The sequence below is a fragment of the Leptopilina heterotoma genome, unplaced genomic scaffold, assembly GCF_015476425.1.
Source record: "Leptopilina heterotoma isolate Lh14 unplaced genomic scaffold, ASM1547642v1 Lhet_57, whole genome shotgun sequence".
NCBI lineage: Eukaryota > Metazoa > Arthropoda > Insecta > Hymenoptera > Figitidae > Leptopilina > Leptopilina heterotoma.
Genome location: NW_025111127.1, coordinates 1,053,782 through 1,076,640, shown reverse-complemented (window position 1 = coordinate 1,076,640; position 22,859 = coordinate 1,053,782). Strand labels below are relative to the sequence as shown.

At 27.3% G+C, this 22,859-nt stretch overlaps 1 protein-coding gene across 2 annotated transcripts in view; it reads right to left on the bottom strand.

Annotated features, from left to right (window-relative positions):
* LOC122508779 (homeodomain-interacting protein kinase 2) overlaps positions 1-22,576 on the bottom strand; it is a 99,327-nt gene extending 76,751 nt beyond the window's left edge. Inside the window, exons 1-2 of one of the 2 annotated variants that reach the window (XM_043622320.1) lie at positions 22,113-22,576; positions 8,734-8,865 (exon numbers count right to left, since the gene is read on the bottom strand). The gene's annotated coding sequence lies outside the window, so the exon portion shown is untranslated. The remainder of the gene's footprint in view (positions 1-8,733; positions 8,866-22,112) is intronic. The other variant, XM_043622319.1, reaches the window with a different exon arrangement.
* Positions 22,577-22,859: the final 283 nt, after the last annotated feature.

The window sequence follows — 22,859 nt, the reverse complement described above, 5'->3', positions numbered from 1 at the left end:
GAGCTTTTTGCACACCTCTAATAAATAGATTATTATGTAAAAATAATAGATTGTCAAAATAATAATAATAATTGTCAAAATAATAGATAAAAGTTGATTTTAAAACTTAACTATGAAATGTCAAAAATCACTACATTTTAATTACATTTTTCTAAAAAGTTTATAAATATTAAAAAATTTATTACTATACTTAATGTAAAGTATTTTCAATGTACTTTCATAATATGTGCTAAGTTTTTACTTTTATAATATAGAAATATAAAAATTTTACCTTTAATATTAAGTGTTTCATGGTTTTCATTGATTTTAATTACTTATTTCTTCTCAGGTGCAAGACTATAAAAAATCCAATTTTTGTCTTAATATTTAAGTTTGAACTTCTTTTCCATTCTATTAAATTTTGGTGTTGGAGAACGAGCTACTTTGTAGTTTTATTCATGTTTAAAAAATCTGCTTCCAAAAGCAAGTTTGTTGGTTAAAATGCAGGTAATTTTATAACACTGAAATTGACTATCTTAATAGTCATGCAAAAATCTACGTGCATTTAACCAATAAATTCGTTTTTTCAGCAAATTTTTTAAACTAAATTTAAACTGAAAAGTAGCTCGCTCTCTATCACCAAAATTTAATAGAATGGAAAAGAAGTTCAAACTTAAATATTAAGACAAAAATTGGATTCTTTAGTCTTGCACCTGATAAGAAATAAGTGATTAAAATCACTGAAAATCATGAAACACTCAAATTAAAGGTAAAATTTTTCATATTTCTATATTATAAAATTAAAAAGTTATCACATATTATGAGAGTACATTCATTATCGTATAATTTACGTACTTTACGGACCTTTTTCAAGCAAAGTTACGGACTTTTACGGGATTTACGGACCTAGTTCGAGCCCTGATGTTGCTATAAAATAAAGTTTTTAACATTTAAAAATTTTTTAAGTACATTAGAAATCATGTTTTAGTATTCCTGAAGTAAAATTTTTTATATATTTACACTTTTATTAAATAAACAATACGCTAATTAATTAACTTTTGCAAAATAGAACATGATTGAAAAAAATTCAATTTGTTGTATATTTCTTCGAGTTTTTTACCCAAAATTTAATGGGTAATTAACATATAAACATTCAGTATTAATTTAATAAATTTTTAAAATGTTTAAACAATTTTTTATTGTTAATTGTATGTTTTTTTAACATTAACCAACAAAATTTTATTTTTTTTACATTTCTCAACATTTTACGCAGGAAATAATTAAATACAAAAATAAAAGGTATTGTGTAAATATTTAACAATTGTTTAAACAAATTAATTGTTTTTTGTTAAATTTTATTTTAAAAAAATTAAAATTTCGATTTCTTTTTATTTCTGAAATTTTTTCTATTTAAACGAACTAAACTCAAAATTATGTCTTGCAAATGCTAATTTTTATACTTAATTATTTAAACAAATTATTAATATTTTTAACTTTTAATAGAATCAAGATAGGGGAGAGTGGTCCTAAGTTGGCCGCCTACACGGAAAAAAAAAGTTCACGAATCTCTCGTGAACTAGTATATCACTTTTGGATGGGACACAAAATTCTTGAAAATCAACAAACACAGTTCGTCAAAATTTCATCAACTCCTTCACTAGAAACATAGTACGGTTTCCGAACTTTTCGTCAAAGTTAACGAAAAATTCGTGAACTTTTAAAAAATGCTAAAAACAAGAAAAAATACACAATTTTATCGCCATTAAAATTCGTAATTCGCTTCACGGGATTCGAACCTAGTACCTATACCCTATAACTATTCATTTTATGAATTATTTGTTTCACAAAGGAAATTAGCAAACAAAAATATTCACTAAGTAATAAAAAACACTGATTCTAAATAATAACTTTCATCAAAGAATTTTCCCGAATGTAAACACCGATGACACCGACTGAATGATGAATGCTTGATCAGCCATATTTGATGCGCATATACTACTGAAACTCGCGAGTTCACGATTTTTTCGTGAACTTGTACCTCTACTTTTGACGAACTACTCTTCCTTAACAGTTCATCAAAAATTCATTAACTTTGTTTCAGTTTTTCGTTGACGTTCGCCATATCTAATCAAAAGTGAATGAAAATTTTGAAATTTTGTGTCCCATCCAAAAGTGATATACTAGTTCACGAGAGATTCGTGAACTTTTTTTTTCCGTGTAAGCAAATTGGTCGAAAATAGTAACAAAATGAAATTTAATTACTTAGGCAAGTATATATTAGTGTTCAGAGATCGTTTTGCTATAATTTTGTGGCATTTAGAACGTTATAGAATGTCTTTTGTAGTCTTAATACTATAAATAGTGAAAAGCTACATTTTGGACATTTCAGAAATAGCGGTCTTAAGTTGGCCACCACTTTTTTTCGCTTGTGTTTAAGGAAGAAATGCATATTCTTGTCAATTACGCAGAAATTTTACAAATTTGATACATTTAGGAGAATAAAAACGCATTATTTAACTATTTTTGTTTAGAAAATGAAGCCTTATTTTATTTCATTTATTTGCAGTGGTGAATGGCTGTACACTGAAAAAAAAAGTTTATTGAATCAAGTAAATGCATTTTCTTGACCTGATTTACTTGAAACAAACCCATATTTTCTTATTGGAAGAAATTTATTTTCTTGTGTCAAGTAATTTTGAGCATTGATCAAAGTTATTGGAATAAGAAAATATGGGTTTGACATAAGTAAACATCTTACTGTTTCAAACGAACTGTTTTACATGCGCCAAGTCTCGAAAAAGTATTGAATCAAGAATATCATGTTCTCACGTCAAGTAATTTACCTTGAGTCATTTGGTATCTTGAGTCAAATAATTTTTTTATTTCCTTTAAAGCAACTATTTATTTCATCCAACACCCATAGTCTTGAGCCAAGAAAATGGGAAGATTAATACAAGTTAATAATTGTTTCAACTCAATTAAAAATTATTTTGTTTCAAAGAAATATTAATTAATCTAAGCATTTCTTTTACTTGAAGTATTTCTATATTCTCATGTTTCAAAATCATTAATTTCTTGCGAGAATGTTATATTTTCTGGAATGAAATATTTTATTTATTCAATTCAATTAAGTGTAAGATCTTAATATAAGTAAATATTTGTTTCAAGTCGATTAAAAATTATATTCAATTAATCCCATATTTATTTGAAGAAAGAAATTCATTTTCTTGTGTCAAGTAATTATTAGCATTGAACAGAATTCTTGAATTAAGAATGTAGTATTTGGCGGAACTAAATATGTAATTATTTCAACCAAATATTTTACTTTTCCGAAGTACCAAAAAGTATTGAATCTAGAATATATGTTCTTAAGCGAAATAATAAAGTATTGTCTGGAGAATTCATGTTTCTTGAATCGAATCATTTTATTTATTTGCTTTGAAACTTTTTTTTACTTAACACAATGCCGGTGTTCTTGATCCAAAAAAATATTTTTCTTCAAATGTATATGCAACTTAAATATCAGTTTTTGAAAACTGTCCATTGAGGCTAGGATGGCATAGTGGTAGCGTGACGGCTTCTGGTGCGTGCAACCCGAGTTCAATTCCTCCGACCGTGGAAAATTTTCTTTCAAGGTATATTTGTTGTATTTGTGTTAAGTATTAATTAAATGTAAATATATATGTAAAATAATAATTATTTAATTATTTAAATAAAAAATATAAATGTTAATTAATTAAATAATAAAAATGTTTGACCTAAGTATTAGAAAAGATGGGATGGAGGTAAGGGGGGGGGGGGTAATTTAAGTAAATAATTTACTTGTATTGAGAAAGTATTTTTTTGATTGAAAACTATAAATTTTCTCAAATCAAGAAAATATTTTCTCGGACAGAGAACATACTTTCTTGATTTGATACATAAATGATTTTGAATTAATATATTCTGCATTTCTTACATGCTACTTAATTTCTTGGTAGAATTCCATATTTTCTTGGATCAAGAATATCTGTTCTTCTCACAAAATAAATGTTTTCTTCATTTAATCTTGAATTACTTGAACGAACGTTACAAAACATTGAATGAATCGAATAAAATAATTCAATCATCTATATATATTCTTAGAACAAGAAAATATTTTATTCATTTAATACATTTTATATTTCGTATAAGAAGATTAACTTCTTGGTCGAATTCCATATTTTCTTGGATCAAGAATATATGTTCTTCTCCCAAATATCCTATGTCAAGAAAATCGTTTTCTTGAATCAATACTTTAATAGTCTTGGCCGTATTCAATCCCACGATTTTCTTCAACCAAGAAAAATTTTCTTGGTTCAATACTTTTTTTTTTTCAGTGTAGAGACAGGCGTTTTTGTACTATGTCTTTTCTAATTTTTTTTAAACCATTTTTTTTTGTTTTTTGTTTTTGTTTAATTTCTACGTTACACTTTTACGGTCTTTCTCGTGATGAAAAACACAAAAAAGAAATAAAACATAAATAAAAACAAACAAAAACAATAGGTGGCCAACTTAGGACCCAACCATAGATCTTTTGCTGCTCCAACAATATACAGCCAGCCATAGAATATAGAAGCAGCAACCTTAACTATATGGATATCCCGTATTTTTCAATATAATATGGTTGTGATATTCATGTATCTGCGGATGTGTCAACTATTCCTTTTTCTCCGTGCATAGACATAGAGAAAGTGTAATGAAAATGTGTTATTATAAAGGGTAAAATAAGAAGTTTGAAAAGTAGAATAGCTGAAATTCAAAAATTATGTGAAAATATAAAGTAAGGACAGAAAAAATGTGTTGAAAAATTTATTCTTTTGTTTAACTAGAATTTTAATATGTTACAAGAGGTCATCTAAACAAATGAAAAATTTTCTCTGACTGTTATCAGTACCAAAAACACAACACAATAATTATATTATATACAATAACTATAGTCATATCATCCATTACTGAAAATCCATTACTTATGGAGATATTGAATTTTGAATATTTGAAAACTTTGAACTCGATTTTCTCAAAACTATGTTTTATGAGACGGTGATCACTGTAACTTGAGAACGGCTTTACCGATCGGTTTGAAATTTATACCACTTATTTGATATATAATTGTCCGGTACATGGACGAAGGATTTTATTTTTTGACAATTACTTTTTTTATAGCCGAAAATGTGAGTAAAATTTTGGTCAAAATACAATTTTTGACCTTCAACATCCGCCATTTTGCGAAAAATCAAAATTTCTTAAATTCCTTCGTCCAAGTAGCGCATTATATCATTAACTAACGATTCCTTCTTTTCGATTTGAATTTAGATGATCCAGTTAAGAGATAGCGTGATCATCGCGAAACCATTTTTATTTAAGGAGATAATGCAAATCGACGCCTCCCGTTCATATAATGCTTATTGAAAAACAAATGCAAGATCATTCTTATTCAGTTTTTAGTGCAAGACAATTCTTATTCGATTTTCCGTGCAATAAAATGCTTATTCAAAATTGTGTGCAAAACAATTGCCACTGACAGAACAATAAATGTAACCCTAAATCATCTTTTTAATATTAAATTGCAATTAAATATCTGAGAATTTCAGTGCGTATCTATTGTTATTAGAAAATTTAATACTTGATTATCTTTTACGTATTAAGAAATATTGTTTAAGCAATTGTAATTAAAAATTATATTCAATTGAAAATTTTATAAAACTCATAGTGTAAGCTAATTTCAGATTGTACTTTTTAGCATAGAATTTTGAATAAGCATTTTATTGCACGGAAAATCGAATAAGAATTGTCTTGCACTAAAAACTGAATAAGAATGATCTTGCATTTGTTTTTCAATAAGCATTATATGAATGGGAGGCGTCGAAATGTTGTATCAGTCACATGTTTTTTTATATTTACCTTCTATAATTTCAGAATATTTTCTTGAAATATATATATTTCATGTGGAAAAAGATTTGTTATTAATTATTTTAATGTGTGTCCACAACAAGTTTCTAAAAAAAACAGCTTTTTTTGAAGCTCTAACTGTACGTAACCTTAATGTACGTCATAACTTAATGAGGAAAGAAGGGAAGCCGATGCAGTAGTGAAGTATTTAAAAATCCACATAAAGAGAGACGAGTGGAGATTCAACGAATGTACAGCAGAAATAGAGCTGATGACATTTCGAGAAAGCATTAATATGAATGGATGTAAAGTGGTGTTATGGAATACGCATGGAGAACAATAAATCTTTTTTAAGGGATACATTATCTTGCAGGAAACATGGCTCGATGATTTAATGTCAAAAACGCTAAATAAATTGGATAAAGATTACAAATATTTGATTAAGAGTACAGAAGAGATATCAATAGATAAAAGAGGTAGGTTGTCGGGAGGGTAGATTTTGGGTAATAATTAAGGATAAGATTATATTAATTAAAGATTAGATTATAAGAAATAAATTAGAAAAGATTATGGAAGAGCATGGTGTAGAAATAGAGTGGAAATCTATTAAGGATATGGTGTGGTTTGCAGTTAGAGAGGTGGGATCGAAAAAATGCTTGGGAGGTAATAGAGGGGTGATAACAGAAAGAGGTATTGGGAAATTTTGAGAAAAATGTAGGGAAATAAAAAAAAGTATTTGAAAGTTTAAAGGATTGGTTAGAAGATAAAAGCAGCATAAAGAGAAGAATTCAGAAGAATAGAAGTCAGCTAAGAGGGATAGATAGGGATGAAAGGAAAAATGGATAGAAGAAAGATTAGAAGAGATTAATAATGCATAAGGGACATTGCGGGATAGCGGAAAGCAATTGATAAATTTCCAATATTTAAAGGACTGATTGGACAAAATAGCATTATAAGGATAGTCAGTGAATAGATCATTTTGAAGAATTATTAAACAATAGGGATATAAGGGAAGGTGAAGTGTCTAAGGAAGCATCTATATTATTGTCAGTACTTAATGCAATTTGTAATGAGGGAAATCTTCCCAAAGGATGGGAAAAAGCAAAAATTAGACCTTTGTACAAAGATGAAAATGTGAACTCGGTAGATAACAATAAAAATAGGTAAAATAGTTAAATATAGGGATATCTAACTATTGGATTCTAGACGTAAAGTATTAACTGATATAATTTCTAACTGATGAAATAGTTAGTTTTCTATAAATATTATTAATTATTTAGAATATTTATAAATATTATTAATTATAATATTATTAAATAGATATTCCGTTTGAGCAATTTTTTAAATTACATAAATTTTACTCTACTATAGAATTTATTTGAGCAGAATTTCTGTTTACTACAATTTCCATTTGTCAGAATGTCCATATGCTAGAAATTTTATTGAATACAATTTTTATTTGACTAATGGAGCTTCGTCGCACGAACTTAATTTCTATATATCAAATATTTTTTGTAAGTTTGAGATGTCCGTAAAGTGAAAATTTGCCAATGACAATTCGGTCAAATAAAAATTCTATTAAATAAAATTTCTAGCACATGAACATTCTGACAGATAAAAATTGCATTAAATAGAAATTTTGTTCATTTAATTTATAGTAAAGTGAAATTTATCTAATATAGAAAATTGCGCTTAAATAAAATTTCTTTTAAATAATATTTCAGAGAAATCAAAATTCGGCTGAGAAAGAATTCTTTCTAATATTTTTTTATGTCTATTAAAAATTCGTTTATATATGACATTTTGTTAAAAAAAAATTCTAGCAAATGAAAATTTTGATAAACTAAAATTCTACGTAATGTGAATTTTGTCAAATAAAATTTGTATTATGAAAAAATTTTGTACTATAGAAATTCGTTTAAATGAAAATTAACAATTTCGTTTATTTAAACATTCAAAAATATAGGGAAATATCCTTCTAACTTGGATATATAATAAATAGAAACATTTTATTATCACGTACGATTTTTAGGAGTATAACATATATATATTGAAAATAACTAGATATATTAAAATATTTTTCTATATATTTATAATAATTTAAATTGATTACGTTGACAAAACTAAATGTTTGTTTAACGATATACAGATACAGAAATAAAGAAAATTGAAAAATATTAGGTATAGAAATATTAAAAACTGGTAAAAAGAAGAGGTGGATTTGAAAAAATAAATAAACGTATGATTGAAACTAAACATAATATGTAACATAAATAAAAAAATAAAAGAGAAAAAATATTTTCCTACACGACATATATTTGCAAAACGAAAAAAATGTTCGATTATAATAACGTGTAGGATCTTTCTCAATTTGTTTGTGAGTGGTATTGCGTCAGTTAGTGTGTCGTTTCAGCCACGTGTGCCTTTTCTGAATCACGTATCACAATAATTATCATATGTATTATTTGTTTTAAAAAATTAGTAACTTCACCTTGAAATTTGTATATTTTATTTATAATATGAAAAAAAAGTAAATTAAATATTGAATAAATATTAAAATGAACATTAAAAATGAAAATTATTTTTAAAATTAACAAAAAATAATAAAATAACGTAAAAGCAAGAAAGAAATATAATGTTTTTAAGTCATGTAGTATTTGTTTCAGTTCATTTCGTCACCAACTAACTTAAACTATTTTCTTTATCTACCAAAGGTTGTGTGCACTACAAAGGTTTCTCCCCACTGCAGTGGGCAAAAAATCTCAATTATAATGGCTTTTGGGGGGAGGGAAAAAAAAGTTCGAAAAATAAAGAGTAACATATGTCACCTAAATGAAATCTTACCGCGGTTTGAAGGCCGATCAAAGGTCCGGTCAGTTTCCGTCACTATCTATCCCTTTTCAACTTTTATCCGTTCTTGTCTTTTAGACTGTGTGGAGCGAGCCTAAAACTGTTTCTCTGCTCTGATCTTGTTTTCTGAAAAAATCGAGTCCACAATATGCATCAATAATAACGGGAAAGATTTTACATTCGAGAAAAATAATAAAATTTCTTCTACTCAGAAAAGTGACACTTTGGAAAAAACGAATAAAATATCATTTTCTACTTTTATTTTTTAAAACAAGTAACATTTCAGAAAAAATTTCTTTTTTCAGTGAAAAAAATAAAAAAAATAATTTTCTTAAATTATAATATATAATACTAATATTTTGAAAAGAGGAAAGAAAATAAACTTTAATTATTATTATTATTATTGATTTTAAAAGGTCAATAATTATTGGTTTATCATGGGCAAAAAGTGATTGTTTTTATATTCCCTTTTTCCAAGCTTTCACAAAATTCTAATTTGTCGTTTATGACAGAATTGCAATGATTAACTAACTACAGAGTACTAAACAGCTCATGAGCACTCGTTCGAAGATCCTGTTTCGCTAGGCGACATCATTTTCCTCATCCAAGTTCTACTTTTACAAGCTTACTTTCAACAGCAGCTTAAGACTTTTAGAAATAAAAAGAGAGATACAAAGAGATAGAGAACTTGAAAACAGTAAGCAATCAATTTTAAATTCGTGCATAATACATTGTCGTCTTTACAATCAACGTGGTTTATTATTGTTTAAGTCAAATTTTTGTTCACTCAAATGGTTTTTAAGTAAGCACTCTTTATAGAGAAATGAGGATTTAAAGATGTACGTCTCTCGTCATGCTGACTATTAATAGTTAAGTCTAATGTACAATTTTCGAAATAATCTTTTTCCTCTGTATTTTAGTGCAGGCTTTCCATGCTTTCTAACTACGTGTAGATTTAGTCTCAGTTCATCTGAGCTTACATTATTCGATTGTGTAATTTCATTTTCATTTACACTTTAAGTTTGTCTTTAGTTTTCTCTTACACTAATCAAAAATGAAAATGAAAGCACTGCAAAAAGAAGTAACTTTTTTGTCACTTTTATGTAAGATACTTAATTTTTGCAGTGAGTCAGATTCACATTTAAAGTAAAATAAAATATTCATTATATCGCATTAGTTAAATTATTTATAATTTTATCATTTATAAGGTCGAGTTGAATGCAGTATTAATAATTAATAATTAACAATTACAGACTTCGCACTCTATAATTACATTTTAAAAAAGTAGCAAAAAGTAGCTTTCAAACTAAAAAAAGTAGTAAAAAAATAGCTATCGAAAAATTAAATTTGACGACTACAAAAACTCATTTTAGACATTTCACAAAACTGACAATAATTTCATTCTGTATTTTAATTTCCTGACTTTTTCCAAATTTTCATCAAAAATATTTCTTATCCTGCCAATAAATTGAATTCCTGCAACGAATTTTATCATTCATGAAAGAATTTTAATATTTATAATAATCGCATTTTCCGTAAGGTTCAAAGTCGCTTACCGTGTAAGCGACTTTCGCCTTGACGGCAAATGCGACTTACTACGTTTTTACTTTAGGCAGCAGAAATGTCTGTGTCATTTTATTAAATTTTTTTGAAAATAATTGCATTCCTAAAAAGCATTTTATTATTTGTAAAAATAATTGAATTCTTGTGAACGATTTGATTAGAATGTTTTTAAATAATTGAATTTCCAAGAAAAAATGTATTACTTTTAAAAATAATTGAATTATTGTGATGAATATTGTTATTTATAAAAACAATTGAATTTTCATGAAGATTTTTACAAAAATTTTTTTTTTCAATTCAATTCTGTTTGGAAATTTTATGAAAATAGTAGATATTGAAAATATCATAGAATTGCGAAAAGTTCTTAAAAATAATATAATTTTACAAAGAATTCAATTAACGTTTTTGACAATAATTAAATTCTTGCGAACAATTTTATTACCTACAATTTTTTTAAATAATTGAATTTTCAAGAAGAAATTTATTACTTTTTAAAATACATATTTGAATTCTTGTGATGAATATTGCTATTTATGAAAATAATTTTATTAAAATGCTTCAAAATAATTGAATTTTCGGGAATAATTTTGTTATTTATCGACCGGATATAATTGAATTCTTTCCAAGAATTAATTATTATGTAAATAATTGAATTCTTGGGAAGAATTTTGATAAAGTCTAAAAGAATAATTAAATTATTTCAAAAAAAAAATTTAATTAAAATTGCATTAAAAATATTTGATTGCTTTCGAACAATTTTATTAAAATATTTGAAAATAATTGAATTCCTGAGAAAAATTTTATTATTTATGAAAATAATTGAATTCTAGCTTATCAAATTTTTTAAAAAAAATTGAATTTCGATGAAAAATGTTATTATTAGTAAAAGTATTTGAATTATTGTGAATTTTTTTTAAAATGTTAGATATTGAAAATGATTGAATTTCGAATATTTTTTGAAAATAATTGAATCGTTTTAAACAATTTGATTATCATTGTTGAGAATAGTTTTTGATTTCTGGAATTAGGGAATTTAAAGTAGTGGAAATTCTAAAAAATCAGAAATAGTATAGCTTTTAGTGGCAGAAATCTAAAAAAAGTACCCAAATAGTAGCATAACGTCAAAAAAGTAGTAAATAGTAGGTTTTAGTATAGATAAGTGCGAAGCCTGCAATTAATAATTTCAATTCAATTTTATCCAAGGGGTCGTTCATAAACTACGTCACACTCCTAGGGGTGGGGGGGGTCTCAAGCTGTGTGTGACGAAGTGTGGGAAAAAAATTTTTTTTGATGTAAAAAATGTGACGAATGGGGGGAGGGGGTAAAAATCAGTCCGAAAAAGCGTGACGTAGTTTGTGAACGACCCCCAATCTTGATTTAATCTTGAATCAATCTTATATGATATAATATTCAGTTTATTTATTGCTGTGGGCTTAATTAAATAATATTACGCCTATAATTATTATTTGTAATATTCTTAAAATGGAAACCGTTTAACAATCCCTCCGAATCAATTTTTCTAAGCTTCTTAAATTTCATGTATCGACAGCATTGATTTGGAACGAAAATTAAATCAAATTTTTTTAATTCGATTTTTTGGTACATTTTTATGTTATTTGACCTCAGGAATTCTAAAATGTCATTCCGTATATGTGTGTGTGTGTGTAAACATTACATTTTCATAAATATATCGAGTTTATGAAGAGCTTTGGGGATAAATTTTTTTTTAAATTGTAGGTTTCATGTGCGGACATAAAATGAGAGTACTTTAAGATATATTAATAAAGTTTAACTATATTTTTTAGATTTTTAATTTTGAGAAAAAAGTTTTTTGCCTATATCTTTAAAAAAATGTTAGGACACCTATAAATGTTCTTTCCCAATTTTATAGAGTTTTTTAGATGCATCTTTTGAGCCTTTTTGAACATTGTTCGTCCATATTAGCCAGAGATATTAAACTTTTAAACATATATAATTTTTGAAAATAAGATTTTTTTAAAAAAAATTTGTTAAAAAATGTAGGAGTAACTTTCAAAGTCGTATAACCAACGTGTAGATTAAAAAACGCTTCAATTGACCTATTCTTGAACATAATTCGATTAGAAATTACGAAATTATTGGTATTTTAAAATAAAAAATTATGAAAAATATTTTCCAAATTTATAGTAAAAATAATTTTATTAGCAGAAGTGTTTAATGTAATAAAATTTATGTAATAAAAATGTATGTAATAAAAAAAATAAAATAAATTGATCAAAACAAATATCCATGAGGAAGCAAAGTGTTCATGAAATGAACACAATATATTCATCTTTTAACTTGGCAACGGTTTTATAATATTCTTATGACAATATTTTAAATATTTTTTTGGTAATATTTTATATTATTATTTAATTATTTAATGTAATAATTAACATTAAGATCATGTTATTCAGTGGTCACGGAAATTTTTCGTTGTTTATAAAAGTTTTCAAAATTGTCATTAACCCTCACGGGCTCGAGCCGGGTCCCTCGGACCCGGAGGAAAGTTTTTTTGATCTACTTCCGGTTAAAAAAATATTATTGGAAAATCAACTTCACATTAGGCTTGGGGACGTAAAAACACATATTTTTCATCAATATAAACAATTCTTTATTTCTAAAATATTCTAGAAAAATTACCTTTTAAGTCGAACATACGTAAGGGCTCAAGCCGGGTCCGAGGGACCCGGGCTATGAAAAAAAATTTAAAAATTTGCAATTTTTATGCAATATTGGATTTATTTATGGTATTTTTATCAACAACTGCCATAATAAGTGATAACATATGCTTAATACATCGGTAAATTTAATAGAACAAAAAATACACATTAAAAAAATCTTGCTTAATAAGTATGTAGTTCGATTTATTCAAAATGACTCATTAAATTTATTAAACAAATTTTAGTTATATCTTGATTACTTTTCAATATTTAAAATTTTTTATGCAATTATATCATTAAAATTGAATATATGAAAATATATATATTATATGAATAATAATAATAATAATAATAATAATATGAATATATTGAAAATATGAGAAGCACTTTGCTATTAAATTTTATTTTTTATTGCATTGAAACATCCGGGTCCCTCGGACCCACCTTGTGCGCGCATTTCAAAAATCGAACTCGAGCCTGTGAGGGTTAATTATTTAAGGGGTTACATGGGTCAAAACGACCTGAAAACGTATTTATCTGAAAGTACACTATTAAATAAGTAAGATATAAAATTTTTGACAAAAAGTATTAAAAATCAACCCCGTAGCAACAGTTCCTCAGGTCCCTTTCTAAAAAATTGCTTTTGCGGTGGTCAAGATATCTTTTGACTGCTTCGTGTAAAATCAAAATACAAAATATTTTCTGTTGGTTGGTGAATATATCTCGTGATTGAACGAAGGGTTTTTAAAGAAATTGAAATTTGGATTTTTGACGTTGTATTTTGTTAAAAGTTACAATTTTTAGAACCATTAAGACCATGTAAAATCGGTTCTATACTGAGAGAAATGGATAGTCAGATTTTGATGTTAAAAAGATGATGTTACACGATACTATCATTATGCTACTGCCAACCATCACAGATGCTAAAAAAAATATAGTTATGCTACCCCGTACTACCAAGATGTTACTTCTGATGATATTGATGGTAACGGTGACTATCTAGATAGCTGTCTGTATACGTAGCATTAAAGATGGTCACCCTAACCACAATTATGTTACCCACTACTATAAATTTCTCTCCGTGTAATCAAATCAACAAAATAAATATTCCTTCGTTCAATCAATCACGAGCTATACTCATCCACTAACAGAAAATATTCGGTTTTTTGATTTTCGATGAACCGGTCACAAGATATCGGTACCACCGCTTTTTTTGGGGGGGGGGTTTCTCAAAGAGCCTATTGGTACGGGCCTGATTTTTAATATTTTTTAACCAAAATTTTACAAGTTACTCATTTAACAGTATACTTTAAGATTTGAAAGTGCTCAAATAAAAAAATTTATTTAATATGAAAAAAAATAATTAAACAAACATACATTGTCTGGACGTTTTGACCCTTGTAACTCCTTAAGACTTATTTTTAAAAAGTGTTAATATACAGTGATTACGTTATATAATTTGTAATAATAAGGTAAATGTACATAATTACGGCATGTTAAGGCCCTTGCTGAGAATTCTATTTCTGTTATTTTAGCAAATAACTTAAAGTGCAAGAAAACAATTGCATCGTAAAAGTTAATTAATCATTCTCAGTTTTTCATTGTTTGTATCTGTTTAAAAACTAAATTTATATTAATTTTTAATAATTTTTTAAAACACTCAATTGAATGTTATTCCGTGCAAAAATTTTGCCATGTAGGTAATTCCGTGCCAACTTGTCCATAATTGCGGAATATTCCGTTTTTTATTAAAAAATGTAAACATATTAAATATTCTTATTAAATTCATTAAAATAAGTTTAATATAAAACAATGTAATTCCCTATTTACGTGTGTCACACGGAATAATGTACATACTTCGTGTGAGAAGAGCGAACGTAATTCCGTGTATTTAAAAAAGTGATTTTTATGTAAAAAAAACTTTTAAAAATAAATCAGCAATAGGAAATATAATTTAAATAGATCTTAATTAATCAAAAAATGAAAACATAAATTAAAAAATATTGACACTTCACTTTTCTTATCCTTACGAAGATCACCTCCAGTCGTAGCTGTCACTCGAAGCATACCGCATTGCACGACGCTCAGTCGTCGTTTGACTGACAAAATATTTTATTTTGAGTACATAAACTAAACAGATGCAATTCAAACACAGAATATTGATTTAATAAATAGAAAAGTTTGTGCTAAAATTTTTCACTTGTTGAAATATTTTGTCAATTTCTTATTCTACTTAATTTAAGGAAATAGCACGGAATAACGTACTAGCACGTAATTATGTACATTTACCTTCATTAATTAAATTATTTATAATAAAAATGTTTACCTTTTAAATTAATAACTACTCTCTAAATCAGAATCAGCGAAAACTCACTGATTGGATAGTCGCTAATTCAAATATGTAGCTATAAGTATGCCACTGAGAATCAGCGAATAGTCGCTGGTCCAATCAGCGGTTACGTATTAATTATCGAATATGGCAGCTGTATTCATTTTCTTTTCAATCAATTTATAACCAACAATTATAAAATTTTGCAATAATATGTGTCTAAAATGTTTACGGGTATATGATTTATTATTTTTTATTATACTTAAAACACTAATATTCGTGTGAATTTATAGGGTTAGATTTTCATTATAATTTTATTTTTCCAATTCAAGGAAAACCACTTTAAAATTTATTAAATTCACCACCGAAACCACAGAAAATATGCTCACTTTAATCAATACTCACTAAACACTAATTTCATCTAATTTAAATTAATTTGGCACTAATGTAAAAAATAAACATTCCGCGTAATGTGACACATTTGCATGGAAATGACGCTACGAGTATTTTACACTCCTGCGCACACGCAGTGTTTACTGATTGCTTCAGTGACATCTACTGATCTTCAGTATATTCCACTATTTTTCAGTGAAAACTTCGTTCACTGGTTAAAACAGCGCTTTTTTCGCTGATTCAGATATAGAGATTATCAAGTTCCTGAATTATTAAATTATTATATGTAAATAGTTTAATATGTATAAATAAAAAAATAATTTAAAAGCCGGCATTGATATTAATAACGGTTAAGCCAATATTGGTTTTAGTTTGAATATCAATGTTTATTCCAAGCTTGATTCAAGATTCGTTCATTCTTAATGAGTAATAAGCTTGAACATCTAATCTAATGGTTATTTCTACAAATTTTTACCTATAATCACAATGGACATCTGGTTAGCTGGCTTGCATTGCGTTTGATAGGTCATCGGTTCAAATCCCCTGGGATCGTCCATATATTACGTAACACTTTTTAGGGGGAGGGGGGGTCAAGCTATTTGTTACGATAAGCCAAAAAAATGACGCTAATGTATGTAACAGCATACATTTAAATTCGGATTCAGTGTCCTCAAAATCCATAAGTACAACTATAAACCATATTTTAATAAAAATTCTTTAATTTAAGTAATTAAATTGTGTAATAATCGTGTATTAATCGTGTAGTAATTGAATCGTGAATTTCGAAATGGGCTCAACTAGGTTTTTTGAAATGTTACAGGAGAGAAAGAAATTTTAGTATTCTCGTTTACAATTGTAAGACATTCGGGATTAGTAACAGAAATTAGTATAATTTTAAGAAAAGTCAGAAGTGGAGACAAAACGAAAGATGTTTCAATATTTGAAACTACTGTATCAAAAATGCAGAGTCACATGAAAAAATAGATGTTGGAATGCACCAATAGTTTCTCAGAAATGCTCTCTTTCCTTTTCTAGTTAAAGAGAGGCGTACTCTTTTTAATACACATACAACGAAGTGGTTCGCTTTGATTGGTTTATATACACGGAAAGAAGAAGTCCATCAATCATTAATATAGACTAGTATATTACTTTGAGACGGGACACAAAATCATTGAATGGATAACATTCTTTGAGTCACAATCAATGACGAGTTGCTTGCTAAAATTTAGAAAACTGTCATCAATATATAAAACTCGTTCACTAAAATTTAGAAAACTGACTATTAAATTTCCTATGACTATCAAAAGCATTCAAAAAATTCAACTTCTTTCAGAATTATCCTTAATTTTAGACACTATTTGGTACAGAATGAACACATTTTTTTCGTTGCACAGTTCCGATATTTTATTTACACTCTTAGACGCTTTAGACCAACACATTTTCGCATTTTAACGCAAGTAACCTAAAAACCAAGACTTACATATATATTCGCATACTTAATAACTACACGTAGAAACGCACACTTATATCACTTTACGTTTAGAAGCGAACTGTTCTTATATACCAAATAACAAAATTTTTCACAACTTGTGAGAAATGATTTTGCACTAATAACTACTTTTTAATTAGCGAGAAATATAAAAGAAAATATATTTTCATCGAGGTCAATTTCTAGACGCAATTCAACTGCAAATTGTTAGTTAAGTTAAATATTCACATTACACATAATAGTATATAGGGATATGTATAGCAGACAGCAAAAACACATGGACTATAGAGAAACCGGAAGAAATGCGCATCGGTACACTGCGCAACAATGCGCTAGTGAAGAGCGCCGATTTAGAATACGAGTCAACTAACGTTTCACAAACTTTCACTAATGATTCGTAAACATTCAAACATCCATTGATAACAATTCAGCATTAAATCTAAAACAATTGGTCACATACTGGCATTCTAATCAATCCATGACTAGTTTTCAATCGTTAAGTAACCATCAACGGAAAAAGAGTCCCGTCTCAAAGTAATATACTAATCCATTAATGGTTGATGGACTTTTTCTTTCCGTGTATTATTCCTAAACTTACACTAACGATAATACACATACAGAGAACGACGTAAAACGCTACGCACATATATAATTAACGATAAAATAAAAAACACAGACGTTCTTTATATACTAAACAGGCAGATTTTTCTGTGCTTGTGAGAAACTTGAAATTATTTTGTAAACTATTTAGTAATAAAAATAAGATTAAAGAATAATCAAATATTATATTATCGTTTGAAGAACAATTTTTTTATTATATTTTCAAATAAAATCTTCTCAAAATTTCATTGTAAAAATAAATAATATTTTGTACTAAAAAATTAAAATAACGTTTACCCGTAGAAGGCAAAGTAGGGAACTTGTAAATGAAGCTGGAGAAACAGTTAAATTTGCCAGTTTTCTACTTTACCCTTTTCGCCCTAGGCGTCGTAAATGTCTTCGTTTATACTCGTCAGAGTTTTTGACATTTTTTTTTACCAATTTGTGAAGAAGAAATTTACAAAATAACTTATACTCTATTATAACACCTGAAACAGTGCGTATTACAATTTCTCACTAATAGTTGTCGTACCAAAAGTTTGAAAATTTGAAACGATTATATGTGTACTTTATTATATTTATTTTAAGCATTCTTAAAGGGAGTAACGAAAATAATGACTAGTGCAAAAATGTCTTACATTTGAAACAACTATAGGGAAAATTATTATTTATACTTTTCTCTCAGTGTACTACTATATAGTCACATCAGTGGTAGTTCTAATTCGACCACCAGATGCGCTAGTTTAGCTGTTTGAATCGCCAATAGTGAACAAAGAAGTTACTTCCCATGCAGTGGGAATAAAAAAATTCTGTTAAATTTCTGTCAATATTTCGTTGGCTTGGTGGAAAGCTGTACCATTTCAAGAATTCGTTATAAATAATACCATTTCGATGAAGATCTATAGAAATATTGAACTAAAGAATTCCTAATGATTAGCAAGCAATTGTTTTAAATCCATAGAAATTTTGATTAAATACATTAATAAGATAGGCATGAATATTTTTAAGAAACTTATTTTTAAAAAAAGCCATAAATTATAAAAAGAAGTACAAGAACATAATACCTATAGAGTCATAAAGAGAATATAGTAATATTTGTAGCTGATGGTAGATGGCATGAGTGTGTATCACTGTAACTTGAGGTACAAGCTTAAATATTATTTTATTTATTTAACATTCGTAAAAGCCTAACGCAATTACGAGCTACATGCAAGATTTCATTAAAAATTATTATTTTTAACTAATTCGGATTTAAAAAGCAAAAAAAAAAGATGAATAAATTTAAACTAGAATTTACTCAAATAAATTTTTTTAGATAATTTATTACTATTTTATTACAATTATAATATAATAATTTAAAAAATGTATATTTATTGAAATTCATGGCACAATCCCATTTTCATGAATTTCGAAAAATTTTGCAAAACATTCAACCAAAGTTTTGAAATACATTCAAAGAATCAATGTAGAACATTAATTAAAGATAACTTAAAACAAGTTGTTCATTTTATGACCATTTAGCTTCCTCAATATATAAAAATTGCGGTTTTGCAAACTTTTGAAAAACTATGTACAAAAGGGTTCGTCTAGAAGATTTGTTAAAAATAAAATTATATAAATCATTTATAAGTTGTTGTATAAATATTTGGTGAAATTTACACTTTTATTTGACAATTGCTTCTATTTTATGATAGAATAATCATTTCAAAATATTAATATTAATATTAAATTAATTATAAAAAAAATACAAAATTTGAATTTTTTGTAAAAAAGAAAAATATTTATTAATTTTATAAATTTTGATAAAATATATACTTTGTATACATCAATCGATTCGTTTTCTTGTCAGGAATGTAATTTTGAGAATAATTAATAAAAATATTAACAAATAAAAAAATTATTTCAAAAAATACAAAAAAAATTTTTTTCTGAATTTTAAAAAAATTGTATAAAAAAAAATTTTGTAGATATTTTTGAAAATCCTTGTGTCAGATTTTAGGTATTAATGACTGCAATAAACCTGCAAAATTTCAGGACAATCCATCAAAATTTGTATGAGATAATTTGTACACAATTTTTGTGACACACACACACACACACACACACACACACACACACACACATCTGGACATTTGCTCATAATTGAATATACATATGTTCTAGATGAAAATGAGTCCATATAACCTTCTTTTGGAAAATTGAAAATCGTCACCAATGCAAAGCTTCCTCATGAGGAAGCAAAAGAAATTTATATACAAAGATTAAGAGAAAAGTTAAAAATTATTTTATATCCACAGATGTTGGATAACAATTAAGAAAGTAAAAATTAAACACATAGTATACTTTTCTTAAGTTATGAAATAATAAACTTTGGTACTCTAGTTTTTCAAGTTGAATAAATAATCCTATAGCTTTCACTTATTCTTTGAAAAATAATAGTTTTCTGATGAACATCTAAAATAACGGTTTTTTAATCTCAGCATTTTGAAATAACAGCTGTCAAGTATTAGATTAATGAGTAGATAGATATTAAAATTTGTATAATCAGTTTCATTGCACAAAATAAGTTTCCACATTTGAACAATATTTATTACATTTTTCACATTTATGTACGCCGCGTTTTATCATTTTTTGAACCTGTTCTTAACTCTAAAATTAATTTTTGATATTACTTATATTCAAAACTTTACTCTAGAACGATACTGAACGATAATGTTTTAATATATTGAGTTTCATTTTGAAAAACCTTTTTGTACACCACATATAATAAATAAAATGGAGCATTTGAATTCGACAATTTTTAAACTAACAAGTTTTTTAGAGAACAACAACTGTCTCTAGTATAAGCCAAGTTTTGTTGTTGCTGTAGTGTTTGTGGCCCATATACAGGACAGTGACATCAAAAGTTAAGTGAGTGTTGTTACCAGCTTTTAAAATGATTCAAAGATTGAGCTTGCAAGAATATTTTCCCGAGATCTGTATTTTAAAAGAACCTATTTATAAGAAGTTTTATTTAAACAGCATAAAAAAACAGTAAATTTTCCAAGCCAACACATATCAAAAATCGTTTCTCATCTTTTCTCAAGAAAAAAAACCAATTAATAATTAAATAAAATATTCTTTTTAAAATATTTTTTTTGTTTAAGACTAATGTCTAAAAATTTGAAAAATTAAGTATGGCTTATGACTGGGTACAAGTTTTAGCTTTATAAAGTTATTTTGTCTTGCTCTTGCGTAAAACATAAAAAATATTCTTTTTATTTAAAATATAATCTTCAAAAAATTTATAGACGTAATTTTAATGATAAATAAAATAAAGTAGATGATTGATAACAATAATACTTATTTGAACCAAAATTTAAAAAAAATAAAAATGAAGAAAATAATGAATAATAATAATAAAAATAATAATGATAATAATTACGTATTATAACAATAATGACAATAATAATAAGAGAACCTAGCAAATAATTGTTGCATGAAATTATGTAATAAATAAATTAAAAAGTAGAATCGTAAAATTTTCTGAATTCAAAATTTTTGAGAAAAATGAGAGTTGCCTGTTGAGAATATAAAATAAATGAAGAATCTAGATAATTTAAGCACGATTGAATGGAAAGGGAAGGATTAACATTTAAACTTTTAATTGAAGTCCTCGATTAACTATTGATTCAGTTTAACCAACAGCTAGTTAGGCGGTCTAGAATACTTTTTGCTATGAAATATTCACAACAGGCCTCTACACAATTATTTTTTGTGCAACTTATTTTTTATGCACGAAACAATAAACGTATTTATAGAAAATTAAATTAGCCTTATCACTTTCGTACTCGATACGAAAAGGCCAACGTTGTTATATGTACTATACTTTGGCATTGAAGAGTGACTAGTGAGTGGTGTTGTCGACCATCAATATAATTTTACACCTTCGAATATGTACAACAATTTAAACAATTCCTCTCGTCATGTACAATAGTTTTGCTAACCTTGAGGGATGAAATAAAATAAGAAAGAAAAGAAATAGTTGATCACAAAAGAAAATGATTAAAAATACGTTACTGTGTGCCAGCGTTTTTAGAGCCAATTGTAAGAACCGGGTACAATATGCTTACAGTTCCATTCTATTTTAGGAGATAAGAATCATTAGTCATCGGTCATGCAGCCCGGAAGATGCAAATTTCAATTACAATCTATCATAATGTTCTCTAATTAAGAAATGACGTGCATTGATAAAATTCTCTTGTTACTCCGACAATAAAAGAGAGACGAATCGAAGAAAAATTCGTTTTCGCTATAAAATAAAATGTTTTCTAATTACCTCTCGCTCCTCGTACTGGATCTCTTGATCTTCACGTTCGATTGAGGTGTTGTGACACAATCATGATCTTTTTTTGGGACTTTTGCAGCTTCCAGTCGAGCCGCGAATTCATTCGTTTTGCACGCCGTCTGGTTCTCAGTGACACCCAGCCATCTTGTGTGCCGCCTGGTTTTTCGACTGGTCGACCTGGTGCGCCGCGTCCATCCACTTTTACTCACAGTTTTCGCCACTTTTCACGCACCTCACGACCTTGCATCCCGAAGAGACACATTTCACACTTGCATTTCTCTTCTCTTCCACGTATTTTCCTTCAATCGTGTGAACCTCACAGTTTCCCAAAAACGGGTAAACCACGAGTGATTATCCCCGATTTACCGAGACTTTACACATATTTCTTGTTTGATTCCTCGTCGCGCCACCGCACGTCTGCAATCGAGGAATCGCTCGGGCTCGACTAGTTGGTTCGTTCGGCTCGCACTCGGATAATTTCGGCTGATTTTCCATGAGGCGCCTGCGCAATAATTCTTCAACCATCAGGACCGTCATCTTAAAGGGAGATTTCTGCGACAGAACAAATTTTAAAATAAACAAATTTCAAAAAAGGATTTTCATTATGATTGTCAACCCAAACCCGAGGGACTTGGAATTTTGGTGCAGGAGTAGCGGTCATCGATTGCGCATCTAATTAAGCAATTTTTTATTCAAACACTATCATTTTCAAGATTTTTTTATTAAATTCAGATTCAG